The 12,349-nt window shown below is 37.9% G+C and overlaps 1 non-coding gene across 1 annotated transcript; it reads left to right on the plus strand.

Annotated features, from left to right (window-relative positions):
* Positions 1-357: 357 nt before the first annotated feature.
* On the plus strand, positions 358-460 carry LOC127690264 (U6 spliceosomal RNA). Its single transcript, XR_007978997.1, has one exon. It is a non-coding gene; the product is annotated as a U6 spliceosomal RNA (small nuclear RNA).
* Positions 461-12,349: the final 11,889 nt, after the last annotated feature.

Here is a 12,349-nt window from a genome sequence, read left to right on the forward strand (position 1 = left end):
CTCAAACTCTTCCATCTACTAGGGATGAAGTATATGAGGCTATGGAGACATTTACATTCAGACCACAACAATATATACGACATTTTCAAAGAATAAATCAAGATTATTCTTTAAAAATTTAATAAGAATTTAATAATTCTCTCACCTCCATGTACATGTGCACATATGTACACATAAATTCACACAAAGACAGAAGAAAATTACCCACTGTCACTCATGCCTAATCTTCTAGCATAAATAATATTCTTGTTTCTATTATCATTAAAAAGCAAAAGTAAAAAAGATACACAACAGAGCTTAAGCCATTTGTCACAAAAGACAGTAAAATGGTTTCTAAATCTTATCCATAGTTTGTGTGTGCCTTCCCAGAACATATTCTAAAACTGGAATAATGTAGAGTAGATGAGCAAAATCCCTGTATGACCATGATACATAAACACAAGAAGTGCTCTGTATTTTCATTCTTGAAAATTCATCAGAGTGAGCTTATTATGCACAATATATGTACTTTAAAAATCATTTTTAATTCCTTATCTTTTATATACTTTATTTTATTTCAAAAATTTTCAAATATAAACACACTTTGATCATATTCTTTTGCTCCCTCAAGTCCTTACAGACACTCTCCACCTCTCCACTCACCCAAATTTAAGTGCTTTCTCAGAAAACAAACAAAAACCCAATGCAACAAGAAAATAAAATAAAACCACACCCCAAAAGAAAGACAAAACTGAAACTACATATAACCACACAAAAACCTGGGAAGTACATTTTATGTTGGTCAACTACTCCTAAGAATGAATCCTGCCTTGGAGTGGTTGATTAGCCAGTGTCACTTGAATGGAGAATATTAACTTTCACTGTTTCAGCAGGTATTCAATTCAGAATGAAAAAAAAAAGCATCTCCAACAAATGGTGCTGATCTAACAGGATATCTTCATGTAGAAGAATACAAATAGATCCATATGTATCTCCCTGCACAAAATTTAGGTCCAAGTGGATCAGGGACATCAACATAAAACTGGATACACTAAATATAATAAAAGAGAAAGTGGAAATAGCATTGAATGAATTGGCAAAAGAGACAATTTCCTAAAAACAATACCAATGACTCAGGCTCTAAGATCAACAATTGATAAATGGGACCTCATGAAAATGAAAGGCTTCTGTGAGGCAAAGGACACTGCTAATAGGATAAAATGGCAGCCTGTAGATTGGGAAAGGATCCTCACCAACACTACACCTGACAAAGGGCTAATAACCAACATCTATTAAGAACTCAAGAAGTTAGACTGCAACAAACCAAATAACCCAACTGTAAAATGGACTACAGAGGTAAACAGAGATTCTCAGCAGAGGAATCTCAAACGATTGAGAAGCATTTAAAGAAATATTAAGCACTGAAAAGGGAGACATAACAGAAACTGAGGAAATTTTAAAAAATCATCAGATCCTACTTCAAAAGCCTATACTCAACACAACTGGAAAGTCTTGACGAAGTGGACAATTTTCTAGAGAGATACCAGGTACCAAAGTTAAATCAGGATCAGATAAGCCATTTAAACAGTCCCATAACCCCTAAAGAAAAAGAAGCAGTCATTAAAAGTCTCCCAACCAAAAAAAACCCCAGGACCAGAAGGGTTAGTGCAGAATTCTATCAGACCGTCAATGAAGACCTAATAATACTCTTCAAACTATTCCACAAATAGAAACAGAAGTAACACTATCCAATTTGTTCTATGAAACCACAATTACACTTATACCTAAACCACACAAAGAACCAACATAGAAAGAGAACATCAGAGCAATTTTCCTTATGAATATCATTACAAAAATACTCAATTAAATTCTTGCAAACTGAGTTGAACACATCAAAATGATGATTCACCAAGATCAATTAGTCTTCATTTCAGGGATGCAGGGATGGTTCAATATATGGAAATCCATCAGTGTAATACACTATATAAACAAACTCAAAGGAAAAAAATCACATGATAATCTCATTAGATGCTGGACAAGCATTTAACAAAATTCAACACCACTGCATCATAAAAATCTTGGAAAGATCAGGAATTCAGGGCCATGTCTAAACACAGTAAAAGCAATATACAGTAAACCAGAAGCCAACATCAAACTAAATGGAAAGAAGCTTGAAGCAATCCCACTAAAATCAGGTACTAGACAAGGCTGCCCTCTCTCTCCATATCTTTTCAATATAGTACATGAAGTTCTAGCTAGAGCAATTAGACAACAAACTGGAGTCAAAGGGATATAAACTGGAAAGGAAGAAGTCAAAATACCACTATTTGCAGATGATATGGTAGTATACTTAAGTGACACCAGAAATTCCACCAGAGAACTTCTACAGCTGATAAAGTGTCATTTGGGTTATGCCTAAATGACATACCCAAGAGTGGTATAGCTGGATCTTGAAACAGATTAATTTCCATCTTCCTAGGAAACCTACATCCTGATTCCTATAGTGGCTGCTATACAAGTTTGCACTGCCACCAACAGTCCTCAGCAGCATGACATGCATTTGTTTTGTTGATCTTAGCCATTCTGACAAATGGAAGATGAAATTTCAAAGAAGTACTGGTTTTCATTTCCTTGATGACTAAGGTTGTTAAACATTTGAGTTTCCTCTATTGAGAATTCTCTGTTTAGATCTCTACTCTGTTTTTAATTGGATTATTTGTTTTTTGATGTCGTTTGTTCTTTGAGATCTAGTTTCTTAAGTTTTTTATGTTTTACTATCTGAATCCTATCAATTCATGAGCATGGGAAAGCTGTCCATCTTCTAATATCTTCTTCAATTTCTTTCTTCAATGGCTTGAAGGTTTCTATCATACAAGTCTTTCACATGCTTGGTTAGAGACACTCCAACTAACTATCATTTGAGGCAACCCTATGCCTCAAATGATATAAAATTAGTTGGAGTGTCTCTCACCAAGACATTGTCAGATAGGGTTGGGGTTAGGGACATCCACGTGGAGACAGGGGGAGGGGAGGAGATATGCGATGTGGAACAGTCAGGGGATTGGCAGGGTGGGGAATAAAATATGGAGTATATAAAAATAGTAATAATAAAAAAGAAAGATGATGTTTTCCTGATTTTTTTTCCTCGGTCCATTTGTTATTTGTATATTTGAGGGCTACTGATTTTTGTTAGTTAATTTTGTGTGTTGCTACATTGCTGAAGTGGTTATCAGCTAGAAGGTTCCCCGATGGAAATTTCAGGGTCACTTATATACACTCTCACATCATCTGCAAATTGTGACCTCTTCCTTTTCAGTTTATTGCCCCTGGCTCTCCTTCAGTTGCTATACTGCTCTGGCTAAGACTTCAAGTATTCTATTGAACAGATGTGAAGAGAGTGAACATCCTTGCGTTGTTTCCTGATTTTAGTGCAACTGATTTGAGTTTCTCTCCATTTAAGTTGATGTTAGTTATGGACTTTCTGTAAATTGTCTTTATTATGTTGAAGTATGTCTTTTGTATCCCTGGTCTCTTTAGGATTTTTTTATCATGAATAGATGTTGGATTTTGTCAAAGGCCTCTCTTCTGCATCTAATGAGATGACCATGTGTGTGGGGGGTGTTGCTTTCAGTTTATTTATATCATAGATTACATTTATTGATTTTCTTATAATGAACCACACCTACAACTCTGGGATGAAGCCTATTTAATCATGGTGGGTGATCTTTTTTACTGTGAGTTAGGTTTGCAAGTATTTTATTGTGTTTTTTGCTTCTGTGTTCATAAGAGAAATTGTTCTGTAGTCCCCTTTCTTTGTGCGGTCTTTATGTAATTTGGGTTACAGGGTAACTATAACTTCATAAAAAGAACTGAACAACATCCCTTCTGTTTCTATTTTGTGGAATAATTTAAGGCATATTGACATTACCTCTTCTTTGAAAGTCCTGCAGAATTCTCCACTAAAACCATCTGGCCCTCAGGAATTTTTTGTTTGCTAGGTTGGGTTTTGGTTTTGTTGTTGTTGTTGTTGTTGTTGTTGTTGTTGTTTTTGGTTTTTTGGTTTTTTGGTTTTTTTAGTTTTTAGTTAGTTGGATTGTTTGGTTTGGTTTGGTTTGGTTTGGTACAGAGAGTTTTACTGGAAGTTATGAATCTATTTAAATAGTTTATCTGTTCTTGATTTAACTTTAATACATGGTATATATCAAGAAAATTATCCATTTCCTTTGTGTTTTTAAATTTGTTACAGTACAGGTTTTTAAAGTATGTCCATATGAGTCTCCATATCTCTTGTTACATCCCCTTTGTCTCTAATATTTTTAAATTTCTATGTTCTCTCTTCACCTTTTAGTTAATTTGTAGAAGGAGTTATCAATCCTACTGATTTTTTTTCTTGAACAACCACCTCTTTGTTTCTTTGTATTGCTTCAGTTTTTGTTTTGTTTTTGTTTCTATTTTATTAATTTTAGTTCTAAGTTAGACTATTTCTTACCATCTGTCCTTTGAGTATGATTTCTTTTTTGTTCTAGTGTGTTCAGGTAACGGCTAAGTTGATAGTATGAGATGCCTTCAATTTTTTTGGTACACACTTGACGCTATGAACTTGCATCATAGAACTGTAGTCATTTTGTTTTATAAGTTCAAATATATTGTGTATTCACTTTCATTTAACTCTAGACAGTCTTTATTTATTTCTTAATTGTGTTATTATTCATCTTCATTCAGTAAAGTGCTGTTCAGTTCCCATGAGTTTGTAAGCTTTCTGGTGTTGCTGTTGATTTCCAGCTGTAATCCATGGTGGTCTGATACGATGTAGACTATTGCTTTGATTTTCTTGCATCTGTTGAGATGTGTTTTGTGTCCACATATATGGTCAATTATATTCTTTTGTGTTTGGGTTAAATATTCTGTAAATATGTTACACTCAGTTAGTTTAGCTCTAGCATTTCTCTGTTTAGTTTTTGTCTGGACAACCTGTCTATTGATGATAGTGGAGTAATGAAGTCCTCCAGTCTCAGTGTGTAAACAACAATATGTGACTTAATCTATTGAAGTGATTCTTTTATGAACTAGGGTGCCCCTGTGTTGAGAGCACAGATGTTAAAAATTGCAATGTCCTCTTGGTGAGTTTTACTTCGATGAATATATTGTGTTCTTCACTACCTCTTCTGATTAGATTTGGTTTGAAGTCTATTTTATCAGGTACTAAATGGCTACACAGCTTATTTCTGGGGTCCATTTGCTTGGAATATCTGTTTTTAACCCCTTATTCTGTCCTTGATGTTAAGGTAGATTTCTTGAATAAAGCAGAAGGAGGCATCCTGTCTTTGTATCTGTTAGTCTGTGTCTTTGTGCTGGGGAATTGAGACCATTGATCTTAAGAGCTATCAATGGCCAATAATTAATGATTCATGTTGTATTGCTGTTGTTGCTGGTTGTGGTGGTGTTGGGGTCTGTGTGTGTGTGTGTATGTGTGTGTATGTGTGTGTGTGTGTGTGCCTTCCTTTGACTTTGCTGGCCTAAGACTATTTATTTCCTATACTTTCTTAGATGTAGTTATCCTCATTAGGATAACTTCTAGCACTTTTTAGAGGTCTGAATTAATAGATAACTATTGGTTAAATTTGGTTTTCTCATTGAATGTCTAATTTTCTCCACCTATAGTGACTAAAAGTTTTCTTGGGTTAATCTGGGCTGGTATCTGTACTCTCCTAGAATTTGCAAGACATCTGTCTAGACTCTTCTCTCTTTTAAGGTCTCCATTGGAAAGTCAGATATAATTTTAATAGGTCTGACATTATATGTTATTTGCACTTTTTCCTTGTAACTTTTAATATTCTTTCTCTGTTCTTTATGTTTGGTGTTTTGATTATTACATGCCAAGGAAAATTTATTTTCTGGTCTAGTCTATTTGGCACTCTATATGTGTCTCGTACTTGGATATGGTTCTCCTTCTTTAGCTTAGGGAACATTTCTTCTATAATTTTATTGAAAATATTTTCTGGGCCTTTGACCTGTGTTTCTTTTCCTTCCCCTATTCCTATTAATCTACTATTTTGTCTTTTTTATGGTAGCCAATATTTCCTGGATATTTTGTGCCAGGATATTTTTAGATTTAACATTTTCTTTGACCAAGGTATCTATTGCTTGTATGTCTTCAATGCCTGACACCATCTCTTCCATCTCTTGCATTTTGTTGGTGAAGCCTGCCTCTGTTGTTCCTGTTCAAGTTACTAACTTTTTCCCTTCTAGGTCAGATTTCCCTCATCTTGGATTTTCTTTGTTAATTCTATTTCCACTTTCAGGTATTGATCTGTTTTACTCATTCCCTTCTATTTTTGTTTGTGTATTCCTGAATTTCTTTAAGAGATTCATTTCCTCTTAAAGAACCTGTAACATAAAGGCTTTTAAATGGTCTTTTTCTTGTGCTTCTGTGATGTTGCAATACCTAGGGCCTGCTGTGGTAGGCTCCTGGCCTCTAGTAGAGACATATTCTCCTGGCTGTTATTGACTGTGTTTTTACACTGGTGTCTATGTATCTGGATTGGGAAGAGTGTGATTCAAGGTGATAATATCTGGTCTTGGCTTGTTAGGTTTCTGTTTTGTTCCTTGGTTTACATTCCTCTCTGGTTCTTAGGAGAGTGTGGCAATTGTGTGTTACCTATAGGAAAATCTTCTGTTACTATTATAGGTGAGGGTTCCAGGGGTTCAGGTAAAATGTGTTTCTGCATAGTGATACCTGAGACTTGAGAATGAAGGTGAAGGCAATGGACGAGCTTCCCAAAAGAGAAAACAGGATCTGCTTAAGATATAGAAATGGTGGCAGAGAATATAGAGAGGCCACAGTCTGCTACAGACCCAGGTATGAAACTGGGGGCTTGGACTTGACGAAATGGAGGGAGAGGAAGAATAAAGACCTATAATTAACCTACCTATTTTTCTGGCCTGAAAGGTCTATGGGTTCCCAATGAGATTCTGCTAGAGTTGAGTGGTAGAATAAAGAAACCAGTGGGGGAAAGGAGGTAAGAGGTATATCTGTGGACTCTACCAAAGATGCGGTGGGGGGGTGAGACCATCACAGGTGTTTGGCTGCAGTATTTGAGATGAGACTGTGCAACTGGATTTGAGGAATGGAGAGAGAGGTGAAGATTTGCAGTCAGCCTACTTGCTTCCCTAGCTGGAGTAGCCTGTGCATTTGCAGTAAGTGCCTGCTCGATTGGGGTTGTGGAAATAAAGCAATGAATAGGGGATGGATGTGGGGAGTATAAGACCTATGTGCTCTACTAGAGATGGCGGTGGTCAAGAAGAAAGGCCTCGGTGGGTGGTCCGCCAAGACTGGGGGACTTGGCTGGGAGGAGCAGAAGGAGAGGCAAAGATATAGCCTACCTGCTTCCTTGCCCCAGGGGCTTGTGTGTTCCCAGGGAGTGCCTGCTGCAGCTGGGTGAGCCAAGTTAAAAGGAGATAATCTGTGGGGTCTACCACAGATAAAGTGGGGTGGGGCTGTTGGAGGTGTTCTCCTGCAGCACTGGGGATGGAAATGGGTATTAGACCTGGAAGAATGGAGGGAGAGGAGAGGTGAAGATCTGTAGTCAGCCTACCTCTTTTCTGGCCAGAGTCTACTTTAAAATTTTTAAGTAAAGCATTTCTAAGTAATAGTTTAAAAGACAGTTATTTTAAGTCTAAAATCTTTTCCTGTATCCAATCCCAATAAAATGAAACTTCTGTATGCTACAATATTTCTGCATGTGGTATGTGTGGTTGTGGTATGTGTATACATGTTCATATGCATGTGGAAATATGTAAGCCTATGTGTCTGCCTATGTATGTGTCTGTGGAGGCCAAAGATTGATGTCTCTTGACTGTTCTCAATCTTAAACACCAGGACAAGTTCTCTTAGTTGAATCCAGAGATCACTGATTTGGCTGCTCTTACCTAAAGAAGACAGCATGTGAAATGGGGGGTGGGGTGGGTATGGCCAGATGGAGCAGAACACTGAGAGAGTCTATTGGACTCTATTCTGTGCACTGTCCTGACCAACCCTTAACAAAATGAGAGACAGTCCAAACAGATAGAATCCACCCACATTTCCCTGCTGGCCTCTCACCAGACAGGCTCCAGGGACCTTTCCACATTCAATTATCATCCCATCAGAACCAATCCTGACATCTCAGGGAGACCACAACACTATGCTAATGAAATGTGTTGCTATTTTAAATTCTAACAAATTCAAAGCAGTAGTATGATGAGAAAAGAATGATCAACCTAATTCTATAGAGAAGCTCTCCATTCTGATAGAAAGTTTGTACCCATCTTAGAAGTTAAGAGGTCTCAACTGTTTTCCATACCGCACCTCAATACCATTCTTTTTTACGTTGCTGTTGACTTTGAACTCCTATCAGTTGCTCACTAAATGCTGTTGTAGTCTTGCAAAAGCATCAATGATAGAGGCTGGCAGATGTTCCCTACAGGACCTGGAAATGTCATTTTAATGATAATCCAATACCATCAATACTATACGGATGGCTATATGACTGAGCAATTTATAGACAGTTAATGCCACCCTCGGGATCTTCCTCCTCTCCAAACCTGTAAATGTTTCCCCAAGTGGTCCAGGCATCTTCTGAGACCTGAGTCCAGGCAGGCTCATCAGTTCCGCAGCTTCAACCATCCTCCAAATGATGTGAAGAGCTTCCAAATTACTGCTTTCCATTCCTGCCTCTCCCCTGTAAAACCATTTCCAGATAGATGCTTCATAGACATCTCAAATTAATTTGAGAGAAGTTATGTGGAAATGGAATGCTTTACACACACACACACACACACACATACATACACACACACACGTAAGCACACATGCATGGCTTTTTTGTGACTTGTTAAGTGCAGTTTTATGACAAAGGAAAAAGAAAGAAAGTCAGGAGTGAAACAAAGACATCTAGGAGAAGAAAGGAACACCTGTAGCGTCTCACTAGGAAAGCAGCAAAATGTTGGATTATCAGAAGCCACTAAGCCAGTTAATGGCTCTGACAAACACATTGTCTCTGACCCACTTGAAGAGTAGATTCAGAAGTTAGACTTTGAAGATTAAAAATATCTGTTCTATAGTTGTTTTAAATATACAGTGGGGCACTGAAGAGATAGATCAGCAGTTTAAAGCACATTTACTGCACTGAGAGAGAGCTTCAGTTCTGTTCCCAGCACCTACACCCTATATCAGGTAGCTCACAACAGCCTATAACTGCAGCACTTATAAGCACAAACCCACACACAGACCCATACATATACACATACTTTAAAGTGAAACAAAATGGTTTTTCAAAATGAGATTTGAAAACATTGCTTAAGTAATAAGAAATGAGCCTACTAATGGTCCTTTATAAATGTTAATCAAGCAATATGAGACTCTCATTCTCACACCTACCAGACCGGTTACCAGACTCCTCCATGGTCAGGACTTCATCTCCTGCCTTGGGTTTCTTCAGTAATAGACTATAATCTAGACAGCCAAATAAATCCTTTCCATCTCAAGGTGATTTTATGGTGTTTACCATAGCAAAAGGAAAGCACAGGAGGAAAAGCCTATCTTCTTCCTGGACCTCTGAGGAATCTTGCCAGCTTCACTTAGAGGAAAGGGAAATAGAGCTTCCTGGTGCCTCTTTTACAAAGACATCAATCCTGCCTTTGGTAAGTGATTGGATATCACGGGGCCTGAAGAGGCAATATGGTTCCATGGAGTCAAACTTCTTGATTTCTTTCTATATTCTGGATATTAGCCCTCTATCAGATGTAGGATTGGCAAAGATCTTTTCCCAGTCTGTTGGGTGCTATTTTGTCCTGCTGACAGTGTCCTTTGCTTTACAGAAGCTTTGCAATTTTATGAGATCCCATTTGTCGAATATTGATGTTAGACCATAAGCCATTGGTGTTCTGTTCAGAACTTTTTCTCTGTGTCCATGTGTTTGAGACTTTCCCCCATCTTCTCTGCTGTTACATTCAGTGTATCTGGTTTTATATGGAGGTCCTTGATACACTTGGACTTGAGTTTTGTATAGGGAGATAAGAATGGATCAATTTGCATTCTTCTACATGTTGACCCCCAGTTGAACCAGCACCATTTTTTGAAAATGCTGTCTGTTTTCCACTGAATAATTTTAGCTCCTTTGTCATCATCAAGTGACCATAGTGTATGAGTTCATTTCTTGGTCTTTGATTTTATTCCATTGATCTACCTGTCTGTCACTGTATCAATACCATGAAAGGTTTTAACACTATTGCTCTGAAGTACTTCTTGAGGTCAGGAATGCTGATTCCCCCCAAAAGTTCTTCTATTGTTGAGAATAGTTTTGGATATTCTGGGTTTTTTGTTATTCCAAATGAATTTTAGAATTGCTCTTTCTAACTTTATGAAGAATTGAGTTGGAATTTTGATGAGGATTACATTGAATCTGTATATTGCTTTTGGCAAAATGGCCATTTTTACTATATTAATCCTGCCCATCCATGAGCATGGGAGATCTTTCCATCTTCTGAGATCTTCTTCTTTCTTCAGAGACTTGAAGTTCTTGTCATACAGATCTTTCACTTGTTTGGTTAGAGTCACACTAAGATACTTCATATTGTTTGTGGCTATCATTTCCTTAATTTCTTTCTCAGCCTGTTTATCCTTTGAGTATAGGAAGTCTACTGATTTGCTTGAGTTGATTTTATAACCTGCCACTTTGCTGATGTTGTTTATCAGCTGTAGAAGTACTCTGGTGGAGTTTTTGGGGTCACTTAAGCGTACTATCATATCATCTGCAAATAGTGATATTTTGACCTTTTCCTTTCCAATTTCTATCCCTTTGACCTCCTTTTTTTGTCTAATTGCTCTGGCTTGGATTTCGAGTACTATATTGAATAGGTATGGAGACGGTCAGAATAGCTAAGATAAAAAAAAACGCAGGTGACAGCAGATGCTGGAGAAGATATGGAGAAAGAGGAACACTCCTTCATTGTTGGTGGGATTGCAAGCTGCTACAACCACTCTGAAAATTAGTCTAGCAGTTCCTCAGAAAATTGAACAAAATATTACCCGAGGACCCAACTATACCACTCCTGAGCATATACCCAAAAGATTCTTCAACATATAACCAGGACACATGCTCCACTATGTTCATAGCCAGAAGCTGGAAAGAACCCAGATGTCCTTCAACAGAGGAATAGATACAGAAAATGTGGTATATTTACACAATGGAGTACTATTCAGCTATTACAAACAATGAGTTCACAAAATTCTTAGGCAAATTGATGGAACTAGAAAATATCATCCTGAATGAGGTAACCCAATCACAAAAGAACAAACATGGTATGCACTCACTGATAAGTGGATTTTAGCCCAAAAGCTCCAAATACCCCAGATACAATTCACAGACCACATGAAGCTCAAGAAGAAGGAAGACCAAAGTGTGGGTGCTTCAGTCCTTAGAAAGGGGAACAAAATACTCATTGAAACAAATATGGAGGCAAAGTACAGAGCAGAGACTGAAGGAAAGACCATCCAGAGACTGTCCCACCTGGGGACAGATACAGTCACTAAACTCTAGCACTATTGTGGATTCTAAGAAAGGCTTGCTGAAAGGAACCTGATATGGCTGTCTCCTGAAAGACCCTACCAGACCCTTACAAATACAGAGGCAGGTGCTCGCAACCAACCATTGCACTGAGTGCAGGATCCCTAATGGAGGAGTTAGAGAAAGGACTGAAGGATATGAAGGGGTTTGTAAGCCCATATGAAGAACAACAATATCAACCAACCAGACACCCCAGAATTCCCATGGACTAAACCACCAACCAAGGAGTACACATGGAGGGACCCATGGCTCAAGTTGCATATGTAGCAGAGGAATGTTTTGTCAGACATCAGTGGGAGGAGAGGTCCTTAGCCCTATGAAGGTTCAATAGATGCCCCAGTATAGGGAAATCGAGGTCAGGGTGATGGGAATATGGTGGGTGGGTGTTGGAACACCCTCATAGAAACAAGAGGAGGGGGATAGTATAGGGGAGATATTCTGGGAGAGTGGGAACTGGGGAAGAGGATAACACTTGAAACATAAATACATTTTAATCAATAAATAAATATTTTTTAAAGAGAAGCAATACAGTGACTTAGTTTGAAGATCAAGTGAACACCACCACCTATGTGAGTCCTCCTTTGTTTTCTCATCTGACTCACACAGTTGTGATATGAATGCTAAGGAATGCTTTCTCATCCAGTGCTCCCTCTTGACTTCAGAGCAGAGCTGGGTCCTGGAGGTGGATTATTCCTAGCATGGGCTGTAGTAAATAATCCATTTGGAGCTTGAGGCTGCAATTGTTTTACCTTACTATTCAACAA

This window comes from Apodemus sylvaticus, chromosome 7, assembly GCF_947179515.1.
Source record: "Apodemus sylvaticus chromosome 7, mApoSyl1.1, whole genome shotgun sequence".
NCBI classification, from domain to species: Eukaryota; Metazoa; Chordata; class Mammalia; order Rodentia; family Muridae; genus Apodemus; species Apodemus sylvaticus.